This window comes from Telopea speciosissima, unplaced genomic scaffold, assembly GCF_018873765.1.
Source record: "Telopea speciosissima isolate NSW1024214 ecotype Mountain lineage unplaced genomic scaffold, Tspe_v1 Tspe_v1.0284, whole genome shotgun sequence".
Classification (NCBI taxonomy): Eukaryota; Viridiplantae; Streptophyta; class Magnoliopsida; order Proteales; family Proteaceae; genus Telopea; species Telopea speciosissima.
Window position 1 is genome coordinate 14,552 of NW_025317620.1, and position 8,365 is coordinate 22,916.

The following is an 8,365-nucleotide window of genomic DNA, read 5'->3' on the forward strand; positions in this document are numbered from 1 at the left end:
GACTCAGCTTATACTGTTGTCCCACAACCTGCACATCCAAATACCCTTAGCAATTATTTGACCCAGTTAACCTTGGCTCCTCCGGCCATCCCGGCCTTGCCCCTTTCTAAGGTTTCCTCTGTCACTACCTTCTCAGACTCGGAATCACAGGCTTCTTCGAGCCCTTTGCCGGTCTATCAGACTAAAGCTCCAGATGATCCTCAGGCAACTGAACCTATCATCTACAGCAGTGACAGTGAAGTGGACACTGCTCCACAGGCACCACAACAGCAACAGCCCCAGGCCCATAATCCCACGATGCCTCCTCAGGCCCATGTTCCTAGCCCTTTTGGCAATCAAGACCCCAAGCAGTTGTTTACCTTTGACGGTCTTCCTTTCCACAAATGGCCTGACCGCATCTCGGAGTTTCATGCCTGGCTCACTGCAGAAATGTTGATTGCTGGAGCTACTGACAATACTGTTCTCACCAAGTTTTTGGCCCGTTCCCATGGTACTCTCCGAGAATGGTTTATGGCCCTTGGTGGTTATCGTCAGCTTCAATGGACACAGATCCCTATAGATGTTTTCATCGCCCAGTTGTACAATGAGATGATTGGTCCTATCGAAAACAACCGCATCAAGGCACGAGAAGAGTACTTCCAGATGAAGTGCTGCTCCTTCCAAAAGGCAGATCTTGCGAAACATTACACCCGCATCTTTGGACCGCTTCTACATCCTCGGTGGCATGGATGATCCCAACATGAAGCAGGTCTTCCTCAACTCTTTCCCTGATCCTCTGGGGAAAGAAGCTGCAAAAGCTTTGCAGCAGCTAGGTCTTCGTCTTGATCAAGCCCCTGTTGGACGTCTCTACCAAGAGATACTCAGTGCCCTGCAAAAGCTCTGTGATCAACAGCTCTTCTTCAAGCAATGGGAGAAGACTACTCATAAGCTCACAGATGCGTGTGATACCTCTTATCTCAAGATCAAGTGCAAGGATAAGGACTGCTCATGTCCTTCGAAGAAGAAATCTCATTTCTCCAAAGTTCATCCTGGCAATTTCCGTTCCAAGCATAACCATCCTCATCGGTTTAAACGGACTTCACAGCAACAGAGGCCTTACAAGTTCTTCAAAAGAAAGAAATTCAGGAACAAGACCTCTACGAAGTGTTATGCCTGCGGAAAAATTGGACACTTTGCAAAGAATTGTCCTGACAAAGCAAAGCAAGCCAAACTCATGCACATGCTTGCCCCCTTTGCCATTACTGATGACCTTGAGGCAGACGTTGAATCTCTCTACTCTGTAGACGATGATTTCACACCTGATCTCCTGTTCGTTCTTGAGAATTGGAACGACGATCCAGACTCTTCTTCACCCGAACCCGAGTCCGATGGATTTGACCCCCTCTACCCGGTCAATTCTCTTGACCCGCCTAAGTCACCAGCTTTGGCTATCACCAAAACTCCTTTACCACAAGCTCCTCTTTCCATCCTCCCTACATCTTGGGATCGACCGATTAAAATCGTTGGTTACTTTGACACCGGCTGTGCTAGCACAATCCTAGCCCCCAAGATCCTTCCCTCAGAATTTTGGAAACCCCATAGCCAGTTCTTTACTGCAGCAGATGGTCAAACCTTTTCCATTAACCTTATTTCCAAACATCCTATTAAGCTTAGATTGTTCCCCAATCTTACCATCTCCCACACGGTGTTGGGATCCTCTCTCCCTGGTCGAGATGCTCTTATTGGCTTCGACGTTCTATGCAAGTTACCCCATCTCCGATGGAGTATCCATGGTCTCAGCTACAAGAAGCATTTTACCCCCTGGACCACTCTGCCCAAATTGTTCGTGATGACTCCTATTGCCGACCTAAAAGAACAATTGCTTCTCCGTTGCAGTGCAGATAATCATGCTGACTTTCTCCCCAAATGTTCCAGCCCACTATGGCACAATGATCGGTTCTTCATTCGTCTTCCTTTCAAGAAGAACGAAGATATCAACCCTACCAAGGCCAGCCATCCAGGCATGAACCCCGATCATCTCACCAGTGCCCGTGCAGAAATTGCCCTCTTAGAAGCCCAAGGTCTCATCGAGAAGACATCTTCCCCTTGGGCCTGCGAGGCTTTTTATGTTAACAAAAGAGCGGAACAGAAACGCGGCAAGCTTCGTCTTGTGATCAATTATCAGCCTCTGAACACGTTCTTGCTTGATGACAAGTTTCCTTTGCCAACCAGGCCAGCTCTTCTTCTCCAACTATCTAAGGCCAAGGTTTTCAGCAAGTTCGATCTCAAAGCAGGATTCTGGCAGTTAGGCATTCATCCTGATGATCGTCCCAAAACAGGTTTCTGTATCCCTGGAGGCCATTACCAATGGAAGGTCCTCCCTTTTGGTCTGAAAGTGGCTCCATCATTGTTCCAGCAAGCTATGTTGCAGATCTATGCTCCCATCAGAGAACATGCTCTCATCTACATAGACGACATCCTACTGTTTTCTACCACCGAGGACGATCATGCTCTTCTTCTTCAAACATTCTTGGACATCACGTAGCCCGTGGCATCATGCTCTCTCCTACCAAGATGGTGGTTGCGATCGACACGATCGACTTCCTTGGCGTCGCCATCTCCGATGGACAATTCCATTCTGACCTCACATTGGTCACTCTCTACGAGATTTCCCGGACGGACCTCTTACCCGTCAAGAGTTGCAGCAGTTCCTCGGCATCATCAACTACATGGCCGAGTTCCTTCCTCACCAGATCTGGATGACTAGTCATCTTCATCGCCTATTGAAGAAAGATGCACCTCCATGGTCTGCCATCCATACCAAGGCAATCAAAGGATTAAAGGCCCTGGTTCAGACTCTTCCTACCCTGCAGATCCCTTCTACGGTCTTCGCATCCTCCCGATCGATGCTAGTGACACCCAACGGGTGTCTTTGTTCTCCTCGAAGAACTTCGGACAAGACGCGACGTATGCGTGGTTATCGCGATGGCGAGTTCAAGCCGTCCGAACAACATTATCATTCGACTTTCAAAGAAATTCTTGCGATCCGGTAGCGGCATTGAGAAGTTCCGATTCTTCCTCATTGATCATACCTTCGATCGAAATGGACATGACATGCTTTCCCGAAGATGTTGCAGTTCAAGCAAAAGCAACTTCCTGAATCTCAGCTCCTTCGTTGGGCTCAATGGTTCTCCCAATGGTCGTTCACAGTTCGCCACATCAAAGGAAAGGACAACGTACTTGCAGATTTCCTCTCTCGTACCAAGCGGAAGTTACCATTATCTTCTTCCATCCCTGTCCTCTGCATGCCCCTCACTCCAGGTGCTTCCTCCTCTGCACCTCCACCACCTGACCCTTTGCTTCGTCTTCTACCAAGGCTTCCAGCCTCACTGTTTAGTCATCTCTCTCTTCGTACACTGAAAGCTTACAGCATTGCAACCTACAAGTCTGTCCTACTCTCCATTGTTCATACCAGTGGACTCCAGTTTGACTGGGTTGCTTGTCATCCTGATTATCCTTTCCTGATGCCCTTCGCCATTAATCCAGCATTGTTTGATAAAGAATGCGTGGTCTTCTTTTGGCATCTTCTTGCGGTTCATAAGGTGGCTCTCACCTTTAATCGCCTCACCCTCTGGCATTACCTCAGCACAGTCTCCACCATCTTCTCCAATCCAATAGGTTCAGCCTATTTCCGCCACTGAGACCCCGGTGCTTAGCCCGTTTCCTACGCCTCTTTGCCCTATTCCTACTTGGCTTCATCAACTCTGACCGCTTGATGAACATCCCTTTGTCACTTACATCTTCCATCGGCCACCTGATTTCATACACCACCATCTGGTTACACCACCTATCTTGGATCATAACCTTGTCGCTTATGACCCTACCTTCACTTTCCTCGAATCTAGTTCTCAGGATCTTTTCCTCCATCGAGATCAGTCAGATGAGCATAAAGCTCGTTGGTTCTCTTTCATGACAACCATGTGCACCCACAACAACGTTGATCCAGCCACGTTGCCCTCTTGCCTTCTGCGAAGTACCAACACAGCTTGGGAGGTCAACACTGTTCTTCACCATCCGTTCATTCATCGTATCATGCGCGAACATACGGAATTCGAAGTCGATCATGCTCTGGATTTCTACATCCCATACGATGACAGTACCGATCTTGATACGGATTAGAATACATTGTATAGGTATTTTTTTGAATGTATGTCTGTATCACGTTTGTATGTCTGTATGTCTTTCTTTGTATTGGAGTATGTATGTGTGAGTATGTATATCCCCTGTACGTCTGTACCTCTATCCGACAGCAGCCCGACAGCAGTCAACATCAGTTTGGTTTCTCTTTCGGCTACTATGGTTAGATGAAGACTTTGAAGGCTCAACCACAGTTTGTTGAAGACTTTGTACCAACTATGGTTAGGTGGGTTACCAACTATGGTTTGGTAAGATGAAGACTTTGTACTTACCTTGGTTAAGTTACTTTTAGACTTTGTACCCGTGGTTAGTTAACCCGGATTAGTTTGTAAGTCTATTTAAGCAGTTCGTCTGCTCCTTTGTAAATAGGACCCGCGTAGGGGCGTACTACTTAAGGATAGTGTCGCGCCTTCCCCACAAGGTCGATCTTTTGGTGCGCTGGTCGGCACTATTCCTTAAACTGGTATCAGAGCCAGGAGGTTGCGGGTTCGAAACGCTCGATCAGCGTATTTCGCCGTGATTAACTGGCAGCACTGTGCCGCGTTGCGGAAGCGCGGTAGGACCCGCGTAGGGGCGTACTACTTAAGGATAGTGTCGCGCCTTCCCCACAAGGTCGATCTTTTGGTGCGCTGGTCGGCACTATTCCTTAAACTATCAGATCTAGCAATTTTGATGTGAGTATCAAACTGAGTACTGATAAGTTGGTAAAAATCTTTAAAAGCATCACAAACATCACTCTTTTGTTTCAACAAAACAGTCCAAGTAGACCGAGAATAGTCATCCACAAATGAAACAAAATAACGAAATCCAGATAAAGAAGTAGTAGGAGAAGGCCCCCAAACATCAGTATGAACAAGGGAAAAAGGTGCAGTAGATCTATTACCACGATAAGGATAAGATGTGCGACAATGTTTAGCGAAAATACAAGATTCACACTGAAAAACATAAGATGCAAGAAAAGAAGTAAACAAGTGGGGTAACTGTCTCCTCATAACAACAAAAGAGGGATGACCCAAACGTTGATGCCAAAGCATAACAGACTCCAAAGTACTACGGTCATTCCAACCACAAACATAAGCTGCAGTAGTAGTAGATTGAGCAGGTAACCGTGGCTCAAGAAGATAGAGTCCTCCTTTCTCAGTCCCACTGCCAATAACCCTCTTTGTCTCCAAATCCTGAAAGACACAATAAGAAGGGAAGAAAGTGACACAACAATGTAAGGATTTGGTTAGGTGACTCACTGATAATAGGTTAGTAGCAAAGTCTGGAACATGAAGGACAGACTCAAGTGAAATAGAAGGAGTAACTCGCACATTACCCTTACCAGAGACAGAAGAAAGGGAACCATCAGCAACCCTTACCTTGTCCTAGCCAGAGCAAATGAAGTAGGAATCATAGTATTGTGGCATACCAGTCATGTGATCAAAGGTTCCAGAGTCAATAATCCAGGTGGGTGCAGTAGGAGGAGCAGACGAGGCCTGCAGAGCTGAGGCAGAAGTAGTAGACCCTTCAGAGGTAGAACCAGTAGTTGACCCTCCAAGGTGAGACATCAACCGATGGAGGGCTGCAATATCCTCCTGTGAGAGGGAATCAGGAGCCGGCTGGGGTCCAGGTGGCTCAGACTCAGATTTCACAGAGTAAGCCCTAGCTCCCCCTCGCTTGCCGCCACGGGCACTAGATGAACCACCACGCATACCAAGGGGCTGTCCATGAAGATCCCAACATCGGTCCTTGGTGTGTCCAAGCTTGCCACAATGATCACATTTGTATCTCTCACGGTGATCGCCACGAGGTGGCCCTTGGCCTTTCCCCCCACTTTTCCAGTCTCTGTGGGAACTAGAAACAAGAGCAGACCTCTCTGTTGATGGTGCAATATCCATAGTGGTCCTCCTGGTTTCCTCACTTTGCAAATAGCTGCACACGTCATCGAGCGATGGAAAGGGAGATCTCCCTAAGATTTGCAGGCAAAGAGACTCATATTCAGGGTTAAGACCACCAAGCAAAATAAGGATCCTTTCCTTTTCTTGGTTCCTGTAGACCTTTGCCTGATCATTAGAATTGGACAACTGGAGATTGTTATAGTGATCATATTCCTCCCACAAGCTAATAACAGAGTTGTAGTACTCAGATATACTCCTATCACCCTATTTCATATGAATGATCTTTTGGAGAATTCGATACACTTTCGTTGAATCTCCAACTCTATCAAAAACTCTGGATACACTGTCCCAAATATCTTTTGCAGTCTCCTTACTCATAAACCTCCGACCTATCTCATGTTTCATAGAGAATATTAGCCAAGTCATAACAGTGGAGTTCTCAGTCTCCCACTTGAGATAGCCTGTATCGGTTGTAGCAGGAGCTGTGATAGACCCAGTAATGTACCCCAACTTTCCCCTACTGCGTAGGGACAACTTCACAAAACGGGACCAATCCAAATAGTTGGTATTGTCCAACTTCACAACTGAGATCTGGGTGTTGGGGTTGTCAAAGGAAGCCATGGTTGGGAAACCACTACTTGAGCTGCCGGTTGTAATTGGTCCACTGACCTCAGAATCTTGTCCAGACACAATGGACATAATGGGCAAACACTTCAACAATCAATATAAGTTGTTTGCGCAAGCGGGGAGTATACTCAACCCAAACAAGGAGGCAAACCACTACACAAATGGTACTCACTCAACCAAACCACTAGGCTGAGACCAAGCCTAAAAAACAGCAAGCATATAGAGAGCAAAAAATTGCATAACTCAAACCAAATTCTTCTAGCAGCCAAGAACCTTTAGTCCATAACACCCAATAAATGTATCAAGATGCAATGCATTCCATTCTCAATCACATTCAGTCGTCCAATACAGCAAGCTTCAAAGAAGGCAAAAACAGAGCAGTCGATACCTGTATAGCAGCAAGGAAAAATCAGTAGCAGTCCTCTTATCCTCCTCCTTCAAGAGCAGGCTCTTAGGGCTTCAAGAAGGCACTCCCATACGACATAAATGGGACAAGTTCCAAGGCCAGCCAAGCTGCCAAAGGCAGAATCGAATCTGAGACAGTCCAAGGCTGGTGGAAAAACAGGGTTTGCTTCCAAGATTTCAAAACATCTGGAAGCTAAGTAGCATTCCTTTCAAAAAACAAGAGATTAGGGGTCTGAAACAACACCCCTAGGCGATGCAAATCCAATAGGTCTCATGCCAAGAGATGAAGAAGAGAAGGAGAACCAAGAAAAATCTTGAGAGGTTGGCGGTAACTTGGCGGTCATCTTCCATAGCTTCAAATCACCCTCGCAGCTCCTAAACTCTCTCCATATGGACTTAACTTGGAGATTACCACTCCCAAGCTGTAAGATGTATAGTATCTCACATATACAGCCTCTAATGGAACCCCCTTTACATTCATAGGGTTCCAAAGAGAGGAGAAGACAACCACCGAGCTCGTGACTCTCAAATCAGAAATGTTGGCTCGATACCAAGTTGAAACTTAAAGGTAGGTCGAATCTGGTAAGAGAAGAGGTTTACAGCAAGAAGAAGAGGGAGAGAAGAGGAAAGAAGAAGAAGAAGAGAAGAGAATGGGAGAATCGATTATGTGTGTTGAGTGATTCTCAACACACATATTAGCTTCATTAATTAACTCTTCCAAATTACACAAGCCTCCCTAGGGAGGTAAAGGGAAATAAGACAAGAAGGTAAAAATACAACTTAGTCATGTCTTATAACTAGACAATGACAGAACTACCCCTATACAGGATATTCTAACAACTCTAACAGTATTTTGTCCACAATCCTCAATCAATTTGGATTTGTAAGATCTTTACTGTCACTGGCCCAAGTCTTGCAAAAAAAAAAAGATAAAAAATAAGTACTTGAAGAAAAAGATGGCAATGGTACTTATATCCAACTTAGAACACAGATAAATAGCAAAAAAATAAGATAAAAAATAAGTACCTGAAGAAAAATATGGCGATAATACTTATATCCAACTTAGAACACAGATAAATAGTAGATTACTCACAAGTCACAACTAAGTTTGCACAAAAAATAGTGACCAAAACTGACCTCAAGTAACTCTGAACTTGACTTGATAAATTCAAATTAACTAAAATTTTCAACCCAACCTATGGCTTATTTCCACTAAAATAAGCCCACTTTTGCTGATTTATGTACATCAACTTTTGTATAGTTTCAGCTCCCTTTCA